This window comes from Pleurodeles waltl, chromosome 2_1, assembly GCF_031143425.1.
Source record: "Pleurodeles waltl isolate 20211129_DDA chromosome 2_1, aPleWal1.hap1.20221129, whole genome shotgun sequence".
Lineage (NCBI taxonomy): Eukaryota > Metazoa > Chordata > Amphibia > Caudata > Salamandridae > Pleurodeles > Pleurodeles waltl.
In genome coordinates this window covers 762,474,262-762,497,379 of record NC_090438.1, presented here as the reverse complement: position 1 = coordinate 762,497,379, position 23,118 = coordinate 762,474,262, and positions in this window count along the sequence as shown.

The following is a 23,118-nucleotide window of genomic DNA, read 5'->3' as shown; positions in this document are numbered from 1 at the left end:
TAGTCCATGAGGCAGATATCACACTGTGGGACCCAGATCTGTGAAATCGTAAGGGAAAGTGACAACTCAGTGACCATACACTGGGTGAAAACGACAGACAGTAGAAAGGCAGTAGTGTTTAAGTACATGTAGTAGGCAGGTTTGTATTCTTACCTGTGTTTCACTGGAAATATTGCTGGATCACTGAGTCCCTGTTGTCCATGTGTTCTTCCTCTGATTCCTCGTCTTCACTGTCCACAGGCTCCACAGCTGCAACAACACCGCCATCTGGACCATCCTCCTGCAGAAAAGGCACCTGTCGTCACAAAGCCAAGTTGTGAAGCATACAGCAGGCCACGATGATCTGGCACACCTTCTTTGGTGAGTAGAATAGGGATATGGAGGCACCTGAACCTGGCCTTCAGGAGGTCGAAGGTGCGCTCGATCACCCTCCTAGTTCACCCATGGGCCTCATTGTAGCGTTCCTCAGCCCTTGTCCTGGGATTCCTCACTGGGGTCAGTAGCCATGACAGGTTGGGGTAACCAGAGTTACCTGCAAATGGCGAGGGACAACTGTTAGACACACACAAGTAGCAAAGACGACTACTGCAACTCTGTAACGCTGATCCTGCTGCCTTCTCGACTGTTTTCCTGGTGGTGCATGCTGTGGGGGTAGTCTGCCTCCTCTCTGCACTAGAAGCTCAGAATAAATCTCCCGTGGGTCGACGGAATCTTCCCCCTGCAACCGCAGGCACCAAAAAGCTGCATTACCGGTCCCTTGGGTCTCCTCTCAGCACGACGAGCGAGGTCCCTCGAATCCAGCAACTCTGTCCAAGTGGCCCCCACAGTCCAGTGACTCTTCAGTCCAAGTTTGGTGGAGGTAAGTCCTTGCCTCACCTCGCTAGACTGCATTGCTGGGAACCGTGACTTTTGCAGCTACTCCGGCCTCCGTGCACTTCCGGCGGAAATCCTTTGTGCACAGTCCAGCCTGGGTCCACGGCACTCTAACCTGCATTGCACGACCTCCTAAGTTGTTCTCCGGCGACGTGGGACTTCTTTGTGCGACTTCGGGTGAGCACCGTTTCATGCATCCTTGTAGTGCCTGTTTCTGGCACTTCTCTGGGTGCTACCTGCTGCTAAGAGGACTCCTTGTCTTGCCTGATGTCCCCTCTACCTCCTGGTCCAATTTGCGACCTCCTGGTCCCTCCTGGGCCACAGCAGCATCCAAAAACGCTAACCGCACGATTTGCAGCTAGCAAGGCTTGTTGGCATTCTTTCGGCGGGAAAACACTTCTGCACAACTCTACAAGGCGAGAGAGATCCGTCCTCCAAAGGGGAAGTCTCTAGCCCTTTGCGTTCTTGCAGAAACCGCAGCTTCTCCTGTCCAGTAGAAGCTTCTTTGCACCCGCAGCTGGCATTTCCTGGGCATCTGCCCATCTCCGACTTGCTTGTGACTTTTGGACTTGGTCCCCTTGTTCCACAGGTACTCTAGATTGGAAATCCACAGTTGTTGCATTGTTGGTTTGTGTCTTTCCTGCATTATTCCTCTAACACGACTTCTTTGTCCTTAGGGGAACTTTAGTGCACTTTGCACTCACTTTTCAGGGTCTTGGGGAGGGTTATTTTTCTAACTCTCACTATTTTCTAATAGTCCCAGCGACCCTCTACAAGGTCACATAGGTTTGGGGTCCATTCGTGGTTCGCATTCCACTTTTGGAGTATATGGTTTGTGTTGCCCCTATCCCTATGTTTCCCCATTGCATCCTATTGTAACTATACATTGTTTGCACTGTTTTCTAAGACTATACTGCATATTTTTGCTATTGTGTATATATATCTTGTGTATATTTCCTATCCTCTCACTGAGGGTACACTCTAAGATACTTTGGCATATTGTCATAAAAATAAAGTACCTTTATTTTTAGTATAACTGTGTATTGTGTTTTCTTATGATATTGTGCATATGACACTAAGTGGTACTGTAGTAGCTTCACCCGTCTCCTAGTTCAGCCTAAGCTGCTCTGCTAAGCTACCATTATCTATCAGCCTAAGCTGCTAGACACCCTATACACTAATAAGGGATAACTGGGCCTGATGCAAGGTGCAAGATCCCCTTGGTACTCACTACAAGCCAGTCCAGCCTCCTACATTGGTTGTGCAGTGGTGGGATAAGTGCTTTGAGACTACTTACCACTCTTGTCATTGTACTTTTCATAAGAGAGAAATATACAAAACAAGGTCAGTGTATATTCACATAGCCAAAAAGTTTTGCATTTCCTCTTTTCACTCTTTTCTAAGTGCTGAAAAGTACTTCTAACTTTCTAAAAAGTTCTAAAAAGTTTAAAAAGTTTTTTTCTCTGTCTTTCTAAAAGCTCTGACAAACTTTTTTCTCTTTTTCTATCACTTTAACTCTCTCTAAAAATGTCTGGCACAGGCCAAAATGTTGACCTGTCTAAGATTGCATATGATCACCTTAGCTGGAAAGGAGCAAGGAGTCTCTGCATAGAGAGAGGTTTGAGTGTAGGGAAGAATCCTTCCTTGGAACTGTTACTTAATATGCTTAGAGAACAGGATAAGGCTAAAAGTGCCCCATCTGTTGAAAAAGTAGCTAATGGTTCTCAATCTGATCCAGGGACTCCCCCAGGTAAAGGTTCAGGAAAGAAACTTCTTAGCCTTCCCATTACAAGACAGTCTAGCATAGTTGGTACTGAGGTGGAGTCACATCATCCAGATGATGTGCTCTCACATTACACTGTCAGCCAAGCTGTTAGGGTGCCCTCTGTAAGGGACAGGTCTCCTTCTGTTCATTCCCATCATACCTCTGTATCTAGAAATGTCCCTCCCACCAACCCTGATGACAGATTGTTAGAAAGGGAACTCAATAAGTTGAGGGTGGAACAAACCAGACTGAAGCTTAAAAAGCAACAGCTGGATTTGGATAGACAGTCTTTAGAATTAGAGAAGGAAAGACAGAAGTTGGGTTTAGAAACCCATGGTGGCAGCAGCAGTATTCCCCATAGTCATCCTGCAAAAGAGCATGATTCCAGGAATCTGCACAAGATAGTTCCCCCTTATAAGGAGGGGGATGACATTAACAAGTGGTTTGCTGCACTTGAGAGGGCCTGTGTTGTACAGGATGTCCCTCAAAGGCAGTGGGCTGCTATCCTATGGCTATCATTTAGTGGAAAAGGTAGGGATAGGCTCCTTACTGTGAAAGAAAGTGATGCCAATAATTTTACAGTACTTAAGAATGCACTCCTGGATGGTTATGGCTTAACCACTGAACAGTACAGGATAAAGTTCAGAGAGACCAAAAAGGAGTCTTCACAAGACTGGGTTGATTTCATTGACCATTCAGTGAAGGCCTTGGAGGGGTGGTTACATGGCAGTAAAGTTACTGATTATGACAGCCTGTATAACTTGATCCTGAGAGAGCATATTCTTAATAATTGTGTGTCTGATTTGTTGCACCAGTACTTGGTGGACTCTGATCTGACCTCTCCCCAAGAATTGGGAAAGAAGGCAGACAAATGGGTCAGAACAAGGGTGAACAGAAAAGTTCATACAGGGGGTGACAAAGATGGCAACAAAAAGAAGGATGGTAAGTCTTCTGACAAGGGTGGGGACAAATCTAAAAATGAGTCTTCATCAGGCCCACAAAAACACTCTGGTGGGGGTGGTGGGTCCAAATCCTCCTTTAATCAAAACAAAGAAAAGAAACCATGGTGCTATTTATGTAAAGTAAAAGGCCATTGGACAACAGATCCCAGTTGTCCAAAGAAAAGCACCAAGCCTCCTACCACTACAACCCCTACTGCTACCCCTAGTGTCCCTACTAATAGCAGTGGTGGTGGGAGCAAACCTACTAATAGCCAATCCAAGGGAGTAGCTGGGCTCACTATTGGTAACTTAGTTGGGGTTGGCCTTGTTAGGGAGGCCACAGAGGCTGTGTTAGTCTCTGAGGGGGCTATTGATTTAGCCACCTTAGTTGCTTGTCCCCTTAATATGGATAAGTACAAGCAGCTACCCCTAATAAATGGTGTTGAGGTTCAGGCCTACAGGGACACTGGAGCCAGTGTGACTATGGTCATAGAGAAACTGGTCCACCCTGAACAACACCTACTTGGTCACCAGTACCAAGTAACCGATGCTCACAACAACACACTTAGGGGGTGATTCTGACCCTGGCGGTCGGCGATAAAGCGGCGGTCAACCCGCCAACAGGCTGGCGGTCCGAAAAATGGAATTCTGACCCTGGCGGGAACCGCCAACAGAGACCGCCACTTTAACACTCCGACCGCCACGGCGGGACAAACAAACAGCGCGGCGGTCACCGCCAACAGGCAGGCGGCAGACAATGTACCGCCCACCCTATCACAACTCACCAATCCGCCACCTTTTCTGGGGCGGCAGCCCCGCCGATAAAAACACGGCGGAAACAGACTACGAACGGGAAAACGCTCACCTCTACGCACTCCACGAGGACGGAGGACAGCATGGAACCCGAATTGAACATCCTACCTGCTCTCGTCTACCTGCTCATCTACCACGAGTACGAACTTCGCCGCAGACGTCAACGGTGAGTACTGCACCTACGACACACGGGAGGGGGGAGGAGGAAAGGTTACGGGCACACACATATGCGACCCCCACCCCCCCCAAGATGTACACACCAATGCAGAGCAACTAGTCACAGTGACACCACCCAAACACCCGTAAAAAATACAATCACATAACCAAATTGAGAAAAAATATTTATGAACAAAATAGTCTCAGAAAAGTAATTTTCAACCATCAAAACTTCCTTCTGATAAACAAATTATTTACACAGCAGTGGATAACTGAAGCAAGTAGTCCTGCACATTCTACGAATCCATCATGTCCGTGGGCCAAAGTGTAGCGAAACAAGGGCAAAGCCCACACAGGAGACCTGAGTCCTTTGGAGAGAACACTGCAGGGGCATCTGGTGACAAAACTACAGGCACCTCAGGGGGAAGGGAAGGGGGGGGCACCACAGCCACATGGGTCCACGACGCCAGATCCACGAAGGGCCCACCATGCCCACTGCCATATCCTGGGGAGTGCAAAGCCACAGTCTCTCAAGTCTCACAAGTGGGTGGGTTGCCCACTGTTCAATCCTGGGGAGTGCAAAGCCACAGTCTCTCAAGTCTCTACAGTGGGCGGCTTGCCCACTGTGCCATCCTGGGGTGTGCAAAGCCACAGTCCATCAGGTGGATAAATGTCCCCACTGGACAAGGAGGATGCATGGTGGGCACAGTGAACCCTGAACAGTGCCTGACAGGAAGGGCCCAGCGGAGCGGTGCTTGAGATGGCGGGGCCCAGCGGAGCGGTGCTTGTGATGAAGGGGCCCAGCGGAGCGGTGCTTGTGATGAAGGGCCCAGCGGAGCGGTGCTTGAGACGGCGGGGCCCAGCGGAGCGGTGCTTGAGACGGCGGGGCCCAGCGGAGCGGTGCTTGAGACGGCGGGGCCCAGCGGAGCGGTGCTTGTGATGAAGGGCCCAGCGGAGCGGTGCTTGAGACGGCGGGGCCCAGCGGAGCGGTGCTTGAGATGAAGGGGCCCAGCGGAGCGGTGCTTGAGACGGCGGGGCCCAGCGGAGCGGTGCTTGAGACGGGGGGGCCCAGCGGAGCGGTGCTTGAGACGGCGGGGCCCAGCGGAGCGGTGCTTGAGATGAAGGGGCCCAGCGGAGCGGTGCTTGTGATGAAGGGCCCAGCGGAGCGGTGCTTGAGACGGCAGGGCCCAGCGGAGCGGTGCTTGAGATGAAGGGGCCCAGCGGAGCGGTGCTTGAGACGGCGGGGCCCAGCGGAGCGGTGCTTGAGACGGCGGGGCCCAGCGGAGCGGTGCTTGAGACGACGGGGCCCAGCGGAGCGGTGCTTGTGATGAAGGGCCCAGCGGAGCGGTGCTTGAGACGGCGGGGCCCAGCGGAGCGGTGCTTGAGATGAAGGGCCCAGCGGAGCGGTGCTTGAGACGGCGGGGCCCAGCGGAGCGGTGCTTGAGATGAAGGGGCCCAGCGGAGCGGTGCTTGTGATGAAGGGCCCAGCGGAGCGGTGCTTGAGACGGCGGGGCCCAGCGGAGCGGTGCTTGAGATGGCGGGGCCCAGCAGAGCGGTGCTTGAGACGGCGGGGCCCAGCGGAGTGGTGCTTGAGACGGCGGGGACCAGCAGAGCGGTGCTTGTGATGAAGGGCCCAGCGGAGCGGTGCTTGAGACGGCGGGGCCCAGCGGAGCGGTGCTTGAGACGACGGGGCCCAGCGGAGCGGTGCTTGTGATGAAGGGCCCAGCGGAGCGGTGCTTGAGACGGCGGGGCCCAGCGGAGCGGTGCTTGAGATGAAGGGCCCAGCGGAGCGGTGCTTGAGACGGCGGGGCCCAGCGGAGCGGTGCTTGAGATGAAGGGGCCCAGCGGAGCGGTGCTTGTGATGAAGGGCCCAGCGGAGCGGTGCTTGAGACGGCGGGGCCCAGCGGAGCGGTGCTTGAGATGGCGGGGCCCAGCAGAGCGGTGCTTGAGACGGCGGGGCCCAGCAGAGCGGTGCTTGAGACGGCGGGGCCCAGCGGAGTGGTGCTTGAGACGGCGGGGACCAGCAGAGCGGTGCTTGTGATGAAGGGCCCAGCGGAGCGGTGCTTGAGACGGCGGGGCCCAGCGGAGCGGTGCTTGAGATGAAGGGCCCAGAGGAGCGGTGCTTGAGATGAAGGGGCCCAGCGGAGCGGTGCTTGAGATGAAGGGGCCCAGCGGAGCGGTGCTTGAGACGGCGGGGCCCAGCGGAGCGGTGCTTGAGACGGCGGGGCCCAGCGGAGCGGTGCTTGAGACGGCGGGGCCCAGCGGAGCGGTGCTTGTGATGAAGGACCCAGCGGAGCGGTGCTTGAGACGGCGGGCCCTCTTCAGCGGTGCCTATCTTCACGGCGGGGCCCTGTTCAGCGGTGCTTGTCTTCACGGCGGGGCCCTGTTCAGCGGTGCTTGTCTTCCCGGCGGGGCCCTGTTCAGCGGTGCTCTTCTGCACGGCGGGGCTCTCTTCAGCGGTGCTTGTCTTCACGGCGGGGCCCTGTTCAGCGGTGCTTGTCTTCACGGCGGGGCCCTGTTCAGCGGTGCTCTTCTGCACGGCGGGGCCCTCTTCAGCGGTGCTTGTCTTCATGGCGGGGCCCTGTTCAGCGGTGCTTGTCTTCACGGCGGGGCCCTGTTCAGCGGTGCTCTTCTGCACGGCGGGGCCCTGTTCAGCGGTGCTTGTCTTCACGGCGGGGCCCTCTTCAGCGGTGCTTGTCTTCACGGCGGGCCCTCTTCAGCGGTGCTCTTCTGCACGGCGGGTCCCTCTTCAGCGGTGCATGTCTTCACGGCGGGGCCCTGTTCAGCGGTGCTCTTCTGCACGGCGGGGCCCTGTTCAGCGGTGCTCTTCTGCACGGCGGGGCCCTGTTCAGCGGTGCTTGTCTTCACGGCGGGGCCCTGTTCAGTGGTGCTTGTCTTCACGGCGGGGCCCTGTTCAGCGGTGCTCTTCTGCACGGCGGGGCCCTGTTCAGCGGTGCTTGTCTTCACGGCGGGGCCCTGTTCAGCGGTGCTTGTCTTCACGGCGGGGCCCTGTTCAGCGGTGCTCTTCTGCACGGCGGGGCCCTGTTCAGCGGTGCTTGTCTTCACGGCGGGGCCCTGTTCAGCGGTGCTTGTCTTCACGGCGGGGCCCTCTTCAGCGGTGCTCTTCTGCACGGCGGGGCCCTCTTCAGCGGTGCATGTCTTCACGGCGGGGCCCTGTTCAGCGGTGCTCTTCTGCACGGCGGGGCCCTGTTCAGCGGTGCTCTTCTGCACGGCGGGGCCCTGTTCAGCGGTGCTTGTCTTCACGGCGGGGCCCTATTCAGCGGTGCTTGTCTTCACGGCGGGGCCCTGTTCAGCGGTGCTCTTCTGCACGGCGGGGCCCTGTTTAGCGGTGCTTGTCTTCACGGCGGGGCCCTGTTCAGCGGTGCTTGTCTTCACGGCGGGGCCCTATTCAGCGGTGCTCTTCTGCACGGCGGGGCCCTGTTCAGCGGTGCTTGTCTTCACGGCGGGGCCCTGTTCAGCGGTGCTCTTCCAGTCAGTGTAGGGAGTCAGACCTGGCCTGGACAACCTGCTCACTCGCCCTCCGAACGTGCAGTGTCAGGCCCCTTCGGAGACGGAGTCCTGGGCCCTTTGGTGTCGTCCCTTGCAGCCGGGATGGGGCGTGTGGGGCCCTCCTGCTCCGCGCTCCTGCTGGCTGGCCTCTCCGCCCTGCTGCCCTTCCGCTCCTTAGATGGGGCTCTCGGGCCCTTGCCTCCCCTGGGTGTTGTGGCAGGTGAAGTGGCCGGAGTCACCTCCTTGGGGGCAGCCGTCTCAGTCCGCTCACGGCGGCCCTTCACTTTCCGGGTCCTCTTGCCTGGGGGGGGGGCTGCCAGTCCCCTTGCTGCTCAGTGAAGTGTCACTGCCGCCAAAGGGTGGACTCCATATTCCATGCACCACTTGTACCTTGGAAGCTGGGCTGGTGGTGGCTGAGGTACCTTTGGGACTTTTCCCAGATGGAGGGGGTGGGTCAGGGGAGGGAAAGAGGTCAACATTTGAGAGGTAATATTTTTTTGGACCAGGGTAAAGGGTAGGAGTAGTGGAGATAGAAGTGGAGGAAGAGGATGTGGTTGTAGGAGAGTCAGGTGTGCTGTCTTTGGGTGCAGGTGACTGAGACGTAGGCTGTCGTGAGGTGGTTGGCTGTTGTTTGGGTGTCTGCCTGCGTTTATGTGTCTTGGAAGAGGGGGTGACAGACACAGTGGGAGAGGACACAGGGGACGTGTACATGGCAGTGGGGGTGGTGACTGCACGTGTGAGGACTGTAGTGGAGGGTGTGCTGGTGATGGAAGAACTGGCTGATGTTGGTGTGCATGCAGGTGTGAGTGTAGACGTCACAGGGAGGGTGGAGGGAGACGAGGAGGAGGGGGACACAGAGGTGGTAGTGACTGTTGGTATGTCTGCAACTGGGTGTTGCTTGGGTGAATGCTTGTGTGTTCTGTGGTGCTTATGTTTGGATGAGCTGGCCTTGGGTGTTGAGGTGTGTGCAGGCTGGTCAGATGGTGTGGATGGGATAGGCTGAGGAACAGGAGACAGAGAAAGGCTGGAGGCAGTTAGAAGAGGGAGACTGGAGACAGGGACAATGGCTGCCGTCAGTGCTGAGGCCAGAGAAGTGAACGCTCGTTGATGGGCAGCCTGACCCGAATGAATGCCCTCCAGGTAGGCATTGCTCTGTTGCACCTCCCTTTGCACCCCCTGGATGGCATTCAAAAGGGTAGTCTGCCCAACAATGAGCGTCCTCACGAGGTCAATGAGCTCCGCACTGAGGGCAGCAGGGGTAACAGAGGCAGGGGCTGAGGTGCCTGGGGCGAAGGAGACGCGCGCCTTCCTGGGCGAACGGGCACGGAGCGAGGACTGAGGGGCTGCTGGGAGGGCGGTGCTGGTGCGCTGGGTGGCGGCTGTACCTGTTGCTGCGGGGGGCACAGATGTTGCCGCCCCCGCTAGGGAGCTCCCAAACGAGGACGTGTCCGTGTCGCTGGTGTCTCCACCGGCCCCCGTTGTGGTGCTCCCCTCGCCCTCCGGATCACTGGTGCCCTCGGTGTCTGTGTCAGTGCCCACCGGGGCCTGGTGACCTGCAGCTCCCTCGTGCTCCGACGCCAATTCTCCTCCGCCTGATGATGCTAATGCACAAGAAAAAAAGAATAAGGGTGGGGGGAGAAAGAAAACAAAGTTGAGTGCATGCCTTGTCAATAGCCTTGGCGGAGAGGACAGACACAGGTGCCTCATGCACTAAGCCGCGAACTTGGGGTACACTACTCTGTACTTCTGACTAGGCCAACAGGTCTAGGGACAACAGACGCGCTCATGGGTGATGTTGGACCATGGATAGCTGCACTTGGCACCCTACAGAGGTGGTGGGCGGGGGCACAGGGCCATGTCTAAGGGAGGGGACTACACTACAGAAAGCGCCCTGGCCTACTGTCACCCACAGCCCTCCTCCCCCACCCAGACGCCTCCACTGCGCGTATAGATAGGAGAATGTGCTGATACTCACCCCCTTGTGTCTGCTGTGATGTCCTCAAGCGCCCATCCAAATCAGGGTAGGCCACCGCCAGGATCCGGGACATTAGGGGGGTCAGGGTACGACTGGCACCCCTCCTAGGTCGGGAGGCCATCCCCAGCAGTGACTCAGCGGTCTTTCGGGTTCCGCGGTGGATGTCCTCCCACCTCTTCCGACAGTGGGTGCCCCGTCTGGTGTAGACCCCCAGGGCCCGGACTTCCTTGGCGATGGCACGCCAAATATCGATTTTCTGATGGGCGCTCACCTGTTTGACATGTACAGGGTGGGAAAGAGAAAACGTCACATTTCTGCATGTTTGGAGTACATGCCCCCCCTCCCCACCCTTGCCATGTGGCCCATACTCTCATCAGTCGTGCGTTGCATTCCTCATTTTCTCCCCACCCCACCAACTGACAGCCACCCCACTCCACACAGGCATTACCCATTCAATGTGCACTCAGTGTACTCACCTGTTGGCCTGGAGGACTGTAGAGTAGCGCATACTGGGGGAGGACCCCGTCCACAAGTTTCTCCAACTCTTCAGACGTGAAGGCAGGGGCCCTTTCCCCAGTCGCAGCAGCCATTGTCACTTCCAGACCGAGTTCACAGCAGCACTTGCAGTATAGGTCCTCTCCTGTGGATGATCAGGTCTCGAGTGATTAATTAGATAGAAAATGGCGGTCACGCCCGCGGCGGTGCGTACCGCGGCGGTGCGTACCGCGACCGCCGGCGCACATCGTCATTGGCTCCTGAATCCCATAGGGTTCAATGTTAACCAATGCTGCTTTGCGCCGCGGTCTTCGACCGCCTACCGCCACGGTGTGCCACGCCAGCGCATTGACCTCACATCCCATTGTCCCACTTCACAGGTCAGGCAGCCGCCATTTCAAGGGCCCACATGGCTTAAATTCTACTGCGTCACACAGGCCTAGGCCTTGCTTTTTCACACATACAAACATAGCAATCAATACATTTTCGTGTACTGTGCAAGCTGTGTTGTACGTACCTGTGAGTTGATTGACTCAGTGCTCCATGTTGTCCTTCCTAGGCACCATCCGCAGGGACTTGCGAGGAGAAGGAGGAATCCTCCCGTGTACCGGCCCCTGGTTGACCTGTCGACAATGGAAGAACGCCATATAATACTCCGATACCGACTTGACCGAGCCACTATACATGAACTGTGTGCCCAGCTGGAGCCAGACCTGATGTCACCCATCCGCCAACCCACAGGAATTCCCCCTCTAGTGCAGGTTCTATCAGTCCTCCATTTTTTTGCAAGTGGCTCATTCCAGACAACAGTGGCCATGTCATCTGGAATGTCTCAGCCTATGTTTTCAAAGATTCTGTCCAGAGTGTTGTCTGCCCTGATGAAACTCATGAGGAGCTACATCATATTCCCAGAAGAGGCTGATTTGGCCACAGTGAAGGGTGATTTCTATGCCCTTGGACATATCCCCAACATCATTGGTGCCATTGATGGGACCCATGTGGCATTAGTACCCCCAAATGACGATGAACAGGTGTACAGAAATAGGAAAAATTACCATTCTATGAATGTGCAGGTTGTCTGTCTGGCAGACCAGTACATCTCCCATGTTAATGCCATGTTCCCTGGGTCAGTGCATGACGCGTATGTTATGCGTAATAGCAGCGTCCCCTATGTGATGGAACAGCTACAGAGACAGCGTGTGTGGCTAATAGGTGACTCTGGTTACCCCAACCTGCCGTGGCTATTGACCCCAGTGAGGAATCCCAGGACCAGGGCAGAGGAACGCTACAATGAGGCTCATGGGCGTACTAGGAGGGTCATAGAAAGGACTTTCGGCCTCCTGAAGGCCAGGTTTAGGTGCCTGCATATGACAGGTGGATCCCTAATGTACTCACCAAAGAAGGTGTGCCACATCATCGTGGCCTGCTGTATGCTTCACAACCTGGCTTTGCGACGCCAGGTGCCTTTCCTGCAGGAGGATGGTCCAGATGGTGGTGTCGTAGAAGCCGTGGAGCCTGTGGACAGTGAAGAGGAGGAAGACGACGGTGAGGAAACAGACAACAGGGAAGCTGTCATACAACAGTATTTTCAGTAGCACACAGGTAAGGTTCAGCCTCGCCATTTCCCATTTACTTAGAGCCTCATGCATCTCTACTTTATGTATTTCCCCCCAGCTCTTTTAAATAACATATTCTTTTTCCCTTCCCTTCTCAGTGCTTAATGACTCATAGCCCGACTTCAGCTTGGTTTGGCCATGTACTACAGCGTATTGACATTGGTATGTTGTCATCACTAACTGACATCACATATTGTGAACTGTTATGTGTTGTACGATTTTTTGAAAATACAGCATGACTCCAAACGGTTTTCTGTGCAATAATTGTTTTATTTTGTGTGCTTAGATAATGGTACATTATATGAAAACGGTGATGGGTGGGGGTGGAGTAATGTCCATGGCAGAGTCCAGTTCTCAGTCTGACAGGTGTATTGTCCATATGCCTGTGGAAGGATGGAGCAGGGGCTGTTTGATTTTGGACAGGGTTGCAATGTGGGACAGTGGGATGACTTCTGGGGGTATCTCATGCTGGCGGTGGTCTTGGCATGCTACTCTGGATTTTTTTTTGGGTCTTAGGCTCCTCTTGCGGGGTGGTTGTTCTTCAGCAGGAGGTGGGGTTCTTGTGGCCTGTCGTTGTGTGTGGGCCTCCTGTCCACTAGCGCCGGCGGAGGTGGTAGGCTGTTCCTGGCTAGTGACAGTGGCCCTGTGTGGTGCCACATGGTCCCGCAACGTGTCTTCTATCCTGTTGAGGGCCTGGACCATGCTCCCCATGGCGGTAGCGATGGTGGTGAGTTGGTTGCTGTACCCCATGTAGCGTTCTTCCTGCTGTGCCTGTATCTCGGTGAACCTGGCCAGTACCGTCGCCATCGTCTCTTGGGAGTGGTGGTATGCTCCCATGATGGTAGTGAGGGCCTCTTGGAGAGTGGGTTCCCTGGGCCTCTCCTCCCCCCCCTGTCGCACGGCAGCCCTCCGAGTTGCCCTGTTTGCCTGGGCCTCTGTCCCCTGGACGGTGTGCCCACTCCCACTGCCCCCAGGTCCCTGTTGTTGTTGGGGTGTTGGGTTAGCCTGGGTGCCCTGTAGTGGCAGACACACCGCTGCTTGACCTGTCCTAGAGACAGAGGCATGGGCCCGCTGGGTGGGAGCTGTGCTGTTGTTCCCAGGGGGGTTTGGGTCTGCTGTGGCCTGTGTCTGTGTTTGGGGAACCCACTGCCCAGAGGTCCCCGATGGTCCGGGCTGGTCATCAGCTTCCAGGTCGACAGAGCTGCTGTCATCACTGGGGGCCTGTTCCGGGGGTGGGATGGACATTTGAGGACCCTCCTGACCGGTGTGTTGGCGTTCGGGTCCTGCATGGGGTGAGAGAGTATGGTTATTGTTTCTGTGTGTGAAACAGCGTGCGATTTATGGGTGCCCTTGTCCCCCAGTGCAGGCATTCCCTTATGGGTGGTGTTGTGAGGGTGGTTTGTGGGGGGGATGGGTATGTGCAGTGGTCATGCTTAGGTAATGGGTGTCCAATGTTTGTGGTGGCATGCAAGGGTTGTGAGGGGTTGGGTGGGTTGTGCTAGGGAAACATTCTCAGGGATGATGTGTGATGGGGGGTTGGGGTGAGGGTGGGGGTGTGGGTTGGCATGCTGGTGGGGTGGGGGGGATGAAGTATATGAGATAGGACTTACCAGAGTCCATTCCTCCGCCTACTCCAGCGAGCCCGTCAGGATGCAGGATGTTCAGGACCTCTTGCTCCCATGCTGTGAATTCTGGTGGGGTGGGTGGGGGTCCTCCGCCAGTCTTCTGCACCGCGATGTTGTGTCGCGACACCATCGAGCGCACCTTTCCCCGTAGGTCGTTCCATCGTTTGCGGATGTCGTCCCTATTTCTGGGATGCTGTCCCACCGCGTTGACCCTGTCCACGATCCGCTGCCATAGCTCCGCCTTCCTTGCTATGGTGGTGTGCTGCACCTGTGAGCCGAAGAGCTGGGGTTCCACTCTTATGATTTCCTCCACCATCACCCTGAGTTCTTGGTCCGTAAAGCGTGGGTGTCTTTGTGGTGCCATGGGGTGGTGTGGATGAGGTGTGGGGTGGTGTATGTGGTGATGAGTGTGTTGGTGTGTGGTGCTTTGTGCTACTATGTGGTGTGTGTGATGTTGTAGTGTGCCTCTGTGTGTCTGGCTCTCTATTCTCTGATGTGTCTCTCTCTCCTTCGTCTCAGATTTTTGGTTGTAGGGGTTTGTGGGTGATGTGGGTGTGTGTTTTATATTGTATTGGGTGTGTGGGAGTGGTGTGTGTATGTGTATCAGGTGTGTGTATTTCAAATTGTCCAATGTGGCAGTGTTTTGTAAATGTGTGTGTATTTTGACCGCAGCGGTGTGTACCGCCAATAGACTACCGCGTTTGAAAGACCGCCACGTGGATTTGTGGATCGTAATGGCATGGGCGTATTTCTGTTGGCGTGGCGGTGGAGGTTTGGTCATCTCCAGTTTATCGCTGGCCGCTGATGTGGCGGACTGCAATGGAGGTCGGATTTTTGGAGGTTTGGCAGGTGTGGGTCAGAATGTCCGTAGCGGCTGACCGCGGCCGCGGCGGTATTGTGGCGGTCTTCTGACCGGCGGTAAGCGGCTTTTACCGCCGAGGTCAGAATGACCCCCTTAGCCACCCCATGGCTGTTGTTAATCTCAACTGGGGGGGGGTTACTGGTCCAAAGAAAGTTGTGGTAGCCACAGATTTAACTGTAGACTGTCTACTAGGAAATGATTTGGAGACATCAGCTTGGTCGGATTTGGAGTTGGAGGCCCATGCAGCAATGCTGGGCATCCCAGGGCATATTTTTGCTTTGACAAGGGCTCAGGCCAAAAAGCAAAAAGGACAGGGAAGCTTGGATCCTAGAACAATGGACCAAGTGCTCCCTAAAGCTAGGGCTAGTAGAAGCAAACCACGTCCTACTATCCCTCCCTCTACAGTGGATTCAACTTCTGAGGAAGAAGAATTCCCTCCCTGTGCAGAACCTACACCAGAGGAGCTGGAAGCAGACACTGCTGAGCTTTTGGGTGAAGGGGGGCCTGCCAGGGAGGAGCTGAGTGTGGCACAGCAAACCTGTCCCACATTAGAGGGTCTAAGACAGCAAGCTGTCAAACAGGCTACTGGGGATGTCAGTGACTCTCACAGAGTTTACTGGGAGGACAACCTCTTGTACACTGAGCATAGGGATCCTAAACCTGGAGCTGCCAGGAGATTAGTGATTCCTCAGGAGTACAGAAAGTTCCTCCTAACTCTTGCCCACGACATTCCCCTAGCTGGGCACCTGGGTCAAATGAAAACTTGGGACAGACTTGTTCCCTTGTTTCATTGGCCTAGGATGTCTGAGGACACAAAAGATTTTTGTAAGTCCTGTGAAACCTGTCAAGCCAGTGGCAAAACAGCTGGCACTCCAAAGGCACCCCTTATTCCACTGCCTGTGGTTCCCTTTGAAAGGGTAGGGGTTGACATAGTTGGCCCCCTTGACCCTCCTACTGCTTCAGGCAATAGGTTTATCTTGGTGGTAGTGGACCATGCCACAAGATACCCTGAAGCAATTCCTTTAAGGACCACTACAGCACCTGCAGTGGCAAAGGCCCTCCTGGGAATATTTTCTAGGGTGGGCTTCCCAAAGGAAGTAGTATCAGACAGGGGAAGCAATTTCATGTCTGCATACTTAAAGGCCATGTGGAAGGAGTGTGGTGTAACTTACAAGTTCACTACACCCTATCATCCACAAACAAATGGACTGGTGGAGAGATTTAATAAAACTCTCAAAGGCATGATTATGGGTCTCCCTGAAAAACTCTGCAGGAGATGGGATATCCTTCTACCATGCCTCCTTTTTACCTACAGGGAGGTACCCCAGAAAGGAGTGGGCTTCAGCCCCTTTGAACTTCTTTTTGGACACCCTGTTAGGGGTCCACTCACACTTGTAAAGGAGGGTTGGGAACAACCTTTAAAAGCTCCTAAGCAGGATATTGTGGATTATGTACTTGGCCTCAGATCAAGGATGGCTGAGTACATGAAAAAGGCCAGCAAAAACCGTCAGGCCAGCCAAGAGCTCCAGAAGCAATGGCATGATCAGAAGGCTGTTTTGGTTCAGTACCAACCAGGGCAGAAAGTGTGGGTCTTGGAGCCTGTGGCCCCAAGAGCACTCCAAGATAAATGGAGTGGACCCCACACAATTGTTGAAAAGAAGGGAGAAGTCACCTATTTAGTTGACTTAGGCACTGCCAGGAGTCCCCTTAGGGTGCTCCATGTCAACCGCCTGAAACCCTACTAGGACAGGGCTGATCTCACCCTGCTCATGGCAACTGATGAGGGACAGGAAGAAGACAGTGATCCTCTACCTGATCTCTTCTCTTCCACAGAACAAGATGCTCTTGTGGAAGGTGTAGTTTTGGCTGATTGTCTTACTGCTGAGCAGAAAGACCATTGCATAAATCTCCTAGATCAATTCTCTGAACTCTTCTCTACTGTGCCAGGTACCACTTCTTGGTGTGAGCACACTATAGATACTGGAGACAGTTTACCTGTCAAAAGTAAGATCTATAGGCAGCCTGACCATGTCAGGGACTGCATAAAGCAAGAGGTGCAGAAAATGTTAGAACTAGGAGTAGTTGGGCACTCTGAAAGTCCATGGGCTTCTCCTGTGGTACTTGTACCAAAACCCCATTCCAAAGATGGAAAGAAGGAAATGCGGTTTTGTGTAGACTATAGAGGTCTCAACTTGGTAACCAAAACTGATGCTCACCCTATACCCAGGGCAGATGAGCTCATAGATACACTGGCATCTGCCAAGTATCTAAGCACTTTTGATTTGACTGCAGGGTATTGGCAGATCAAATTGTCAGAAGATGCTAAACCTAAAACTGCATTTTCAACCATTGGAGGACATTACCAGTTTACTGTAATGCCTTTTGGTTTGAAAAATGCACCTGCCACTTTTCAAAGGTTGGTGAACACAGTCCTGCAAGGGCTGGAAGCTTTCAGTGCAGCATATTTGGACGATATAGCTGTCTTTAGCTCCAGCTGGGATGATCACCTGGTCCACCTATGGAACGTTTTGGAGGCCCTTCAGAAGGCAGGCCTCACTATCAAGGCTTCAAAGTGCCAGATAGGGCAGGGGAAGGTGGTTTATCTGGGACACCTTGTTGGTGGGGAACAGATTGCACCACTTCAGGGGAAAATCCAAACAATTATTGATTGGGTTCCCCCTACCACTCAGACTCAGGTGAGAGCCTTCCTAGGCCTCACTGGGTATTACAGGAGGTTCATTAAGAACTATGGCTCCATTGCAGCCCCTCTTAATGACCTCACATCCAAAAAGATGCCTAAAAAGGTATTGTGGACAGCTAGCTGTCAGAAAGCTTTTGAGGAGCTGAAGCAGGCCATGTGCTCTGCACCTGTCCTGAAAAGCCCTTGTTACTTTAAAAAATTCTATGTCCAAACTGATGCATCTGAATTAGGAGTAGGGGCAGTCCTATCACAACTTAATTCTGAGGGCCAGGATCAACCTGTTGCTTTTATTAGTAGGAGGTTGACCCCTAGAGAAAAGCGTTGGTCTGCCATTGAGAGGGAGGCCTTTGCTGTGGTCTGGGCTCTGAAGAAGTTGAGGCCATACCTGTTTGGCACTCACTTCATTGTTCAGACAGACCACAAACCTCTACTTTGGCTAAAACAAATGAAAGGTGAAAATCCTAAATTGTTGAGGTGGTCCATATCCCTACAGGGAATGGACTATACAGTGGAACATAGACCTGGGAGTAGCCACTCCAATGCAGATGGACTCTCCAGATATTTCCACTTAGACAATGAAGACTCATCAGGTCATGGCTAGTCTTATTGTCCTTCGTTTGGGGGGGGGTTGTGTAGGAAAGTACCATCTTGCCTGGCATGTTACCCCCATTTTTCACTGTATATATGTTGTTTTAGTTGTATGTGTCACTGGGACCCTGGTAACCCAGGGCCCCAGTGCTCATAAGTGTGCCTGAATGTGTTACCTGTGTAGTGACTAACTGTCTCACTGAGGCTCTGCTAATCAGAACCTCAGTGGTTATGCTCTCTCATTTCTTTCCAAATTGTCACTAACAGGCTAGTGACCATTTTTACCAATTTACATTGGCTTACTGGAACACCCTTATAATTCCCTAGTATATGGTACTGAGGTACCCAGGGTATTGGGGTTCCAGGAGATCGCTATGGGCTGCAGCATTTCTTTTGCCACCCATAGGGAGCTCTGACAATTCTTACACAGGCCTGCCACTGCAGCCTGAGTGAAATAACGTCCACGTTATTTCACAGCCATTTTACACTGCACTTAAGTAACTTATAAGTCACCTATATGTCTAACCTTTACCTGGTAAAGGTTAGGTGCAAAGTTGCTTAGTGTGAGGGCACCCTGGCACTAGCCAAGGTGCCCCCACATTGTTCAGGGCCAATTTCCCTGACTTTGTGAGTGCGGGGATATCATTACACTCGTGCACTACATATAGGTCACTACCTATATGTAGCTTCACAATGGTAACTCCGAATATGGCCATGTAACATGTCTATGATCATGGAGTTGCCCCCTCTATGCCATCCTGGCATAGTTGGCACAATCCCATGATCCCAGTGGTCTGTAGCACAGACCCTGGTACTGCCAAACTGCCCTTCCTGGGGTTTCACTGCAGCTGCTGCTGCTGCCAACCCCTCAGACAGGCATCTGCCCTCCTGGGGTCCAGCCAGGCCTGGCCCAGGATGGCAGAACCAAGAACTTCCTCTGAGAGAGGGTGTGACACCCTCTCCCTTTGGAAAATGGTGTGAAGGCAGGGGAGGAGTAGCCTCCCCCAGCCTCTGGAAATGCTTTCTTGGGCACAGATGTGCCCAATTCTGCATAAGCCAGTCTACACCGGTTCAGGGGACCCCTTAGCCCTGCTCTGGCACGAAACTGGACAAAGGAAAGGGGAGTGACCACTCCCCTGACCTGCACCTCCCCTGGGAGGTGTCCAGAGCTCCTCCAGTGTGCTCCAGACCTCTGCCATCTTGGAAACAGAGGTGCTGTTGGCACACTGGACTGCTCCGAGTGGCCAGTGCCACCAGGTGACGTCAGAGACTCCTTGTGATAGGCTCCTTCAGGTGTTGCTAGCCTATCCTCTCTCCTAAGTAGCCAAACCCTCTTTTCTGGCTATTTAGGGTCTCTGTCTCTGGGGAAACTTTAGATAACGAATGCAAGAGCTCATCCGAGTTCCTCTGCATCTCTCTCTTCACCTTCTGCCAAGGAATCGACTGCTGACCGCGCTGGAAGCCTGCAACACTGCAACAAAGTAGCAAAGACGACTACTGCAACCCTGTAACGCTGATCCTGCCACCTTCTCGACTGTTTTCCTGGTGGTGCATGCTGTGGGGGTAGTCTGCCTTCTCTCTGCACTAGAAGCTCTGAAGAAATCTCCCGTGGGTTGACGGAATCTTCCCCCTGCAACCGCAGGCACCAAAAAGCTGCATTACCGGTCCCTTGGGTCTCCTCTCAGCACGACGAGCAAGGTCCCTCGAATCCAGCAACTCTGTCCAAGTGGCCCCCACAGTCCAGTGACTCTTCAGTCCAAGTTTGGTGGAGGTAAGTCCTTGCCTCACCTCGCTAGACTGCATTGCTGGGAACAGCAACTTTTGCAGCTACTCCGGCCTCCGTGCACTTCCGGCGGAAATGCTTTGTGCACAGTCCAGCCTGGGTCCACGGCACTCTAACCTGCATTGCACGACCTCCTAAGTTGTTCTCCGGCGACGTGGGACTTCTTTGTGCGACTTCGGGTGAGCACCGTTTCACGCATCCTCGTAGTGCCTGTTTCTGGCACTTCTCCGGGTGCTACCTGCTGCTAAGAGGTCTCTTTGTCTTGCTCGACGTCCCCTCTACCTCCTGGTCCAATTTGCGACCTCCTGGTCCCTCCTGGGCCACAGCAGCATCCAAAAACGCTAACTGCACGATTTGCAGCTAGCAAGGCTTGTTGGCATTCTTTTGGCGGGAAAACACTTCTGCACAACTCTACAAGGCGAGAGGGATCCGTCCTCCAAAAGGGAAGTCTCTAGCCCTTTGCGTTCTTGCAGAAATTGCAGCTTCTCCTGTCCAGTAGAAGCTTCTTTGCACCCGCAGCTGGCATTTCCTGGGCATCTGCCCATCTCCGACTTGCTTGTGACTTTTGGACTTGGTCCCCTTGTTCCACAGGTACCCTAGATTGGAAATCCACAGTTGTTGCATTGTTGGTTTGTGTCTTTCCTGCATTATTCCTCTAACACGACTTCTTTGTCCTTAGGGGAACTTTAGTGCACTTTGCACTCACTTTTCAGGGTCTTGGGGAGGGTTATTTTTCTAACTCTCACTATTTTCTAATAGTCCCAGCGACCCTCTACAAGGTCAAATAGGTTTGGGGTCCATTCGTGGTTCGCATTCCACTTTTGGAATATATGGTTTTTGTTGCCCCTATCCCTATGTTTCCCCATTGCATCCTATTGTAACTATACATTGTTTGCACTGTTTTCTAAGACTATACTGCATATTTTTGCTATTGTGTATATATATCTTGTGTATATTTCCTATCCTCTCACTGAGGGTACACTCTAAGATACTTTGGCATATTGTCATAAAAATAAAGTACCTTTATTTTTAGTATAACTGTGTATTGTGTTTTCTTATGATATTGTGCATATGACACTAAGTGGTACTGTAGTAGCTTCACCCGTCTCCTAGTTCAGCCTAAGCTGCTCTGCTAAGCTACCATTATCTATCAGCCTAAGCTTCTAGACACCCTATACACTAATAAGGGATAACTGGGCCTGGTGCAAGGTGCAAGTACCCCTTGGTACTCACTACAAGCCAGTCCAGCCTCCTACATCCCCCCCCCTTTTTGTGGTCTCCCTGTTCTTGTGTGCATTAGCATCATCAGGCGGAGGAGCAGTGGCACCGTAGCACATGGGGGCTGCATCCCACATGGCCAAGGAGGGCCACAGTACAGAATCGGACTTCACCAGTGGGACGGAGGGCGAGGGGAGCTCCACGGCGGGGACAGGAGCTGAGACCAGTGACACAGACTTGTCCTCTGATGGGAGCTCCCTTGTGGTGGTGCAACATCTGTGCCCCCCCCATCTACAGGTACAGCCACCACCCCCCCTTCCAGCACCACCCTCCCAGCAGCCGCTCAGCATTTGCCCTGTGCCCGCTCACCCGGGAGGGTGGGCATCACCTTCGCCCCAGGCACCTCAGGCCCTGCCCCAGTCACCCCTGCTGCCCTCAGTGAGGAGGCCATTGACCTCCTCAGGTCCCTCACTGTTGGGCAGTCTACCATTTTGAATGCCATCCAGGGTGTAGAGAGGCAGTTGCAACAAAAAAATGCATTCCTGGAGGGCATTCATTCTGGTCAGACGGCCCTTCAGCGAGCTTTTCAGACTCTGGCCTCAGCACTGATGGCAGCCATTGTCCCTCTCTCTAGCCCCCCACCTCCAACTTCCTCCACCCAGACACAATCCCCTTTACCCCAGCCTATCACAAGCACACCTACAGACCAGCATGCACACACGTCAACACACAAGGGAAGCTCAGGCAAACATAAGCACCACACATCCCACAGGCACTCACGCAAGAATCACACACATGCAGACACACCAACATCCACTGCCTCCACTGTGTCCCCCTCCTCCTCGTCTCCCTCCTCCCTCCCAGTCTCGTCTACACTCACACCTGCATGCACTACCTCTACAGCCACTACTACCATCACCAGCACACCCACCACCACACCCGCTCACCTGCAGTCACCACCCCCACTACCATTCACACGTCCCCTGTGTCCTCTCCCAGTGTGTCTGTGACGCCCCCTCCCAAGATACAGAAATGCAGGCACACACCCACCCAATGGCCATCCACCTCACAACAGACTCCAGCCCATGCACCTTCACCCAAAGTCAGCAAACGAACACCTCCTACAACCACAACCTCTTCCTCCACTCCCAAACCCCCTCCAGCTACCCGTCCCAGTGTCTCCCAAAAACTTTTCCTGTCCAACCTTGACCTCTTTCCCACACCTCCCCCACCCCGTCCGTCTCCTAGGTCCCGAACTAGCACCTCAGCCACAACATCTCCAGGACCAGTGGTGCCTGTAGTCACCGAAATCTGGAGTGCACCGGCCACCAGGGTAGCCAGTGTGGCACGGAGCCACAGCACAGACAGTCCCCCACCTGTGAAGCATCAGAAGTTGGCCAGTGCCCGGCAGGAGAGGGGGAAGACTCCATCCACCAAAGCGCTCCCAGGGGTACAGGTGGGAGTGTGGAGTCAGCTGCGACACCTTCCAAGGTGGGGAAGGGGCACAAGAAACTCAGCAAGTCTGGGAAGAGCAGCACGGCGGAGAAGAACGTCATCATCCCTGCTGCCCAGGAGGCCACCGCCAGCACCAGCCCAGCTACCCAGGAGGCCACCGCCAGCACCAGCCCAGCTGCCCAGGAGGCCACCATCCCTGCTGCCCAGGAGGCCACAGCCACCAGCCCTGCTGCCCAGGAGGCCACCGCCAGCACAAGCCCCGCTGGGACAGAGAGGACCGCCAGGACAAGCCCCGCTGGGCCACGAAGGACCGCCAGCAAAAGCCCTGCTGGGACAGAGAGGACCGCCAGCACAAGCCCCGCTGGGTCATGAAGGACCGCCAGCAAAAGCCCCGCTGGGACAGAGAGGACCGCCAGCACAAGCCCCGCTGGGTCATGAAGGACCGCCAGCAGCTGAGTCACTGCAAAGGAGACCACCGCTCCAAGCACCGCTGAACAGGGGACCGCCGCCTCAGGCACCGCTGAACAGGGCACCGCCGCCTCAAGCACCGCTGAACAGGGCACCGCCGTATCAAGCACCGCTGAACAGGGCAACCGTCGTCTCAAGCACCGCTAAACAGGGCACCGCCGTCTCAAGCACTGCTGAACAGAGCACCGCCGTCTCAAGCACCGCTGAACAGGGCACCACCGTCTCAAGCAACGCTGGTCCATGAGCGCCAAGGGCACTGACGCTACTGAGTCCG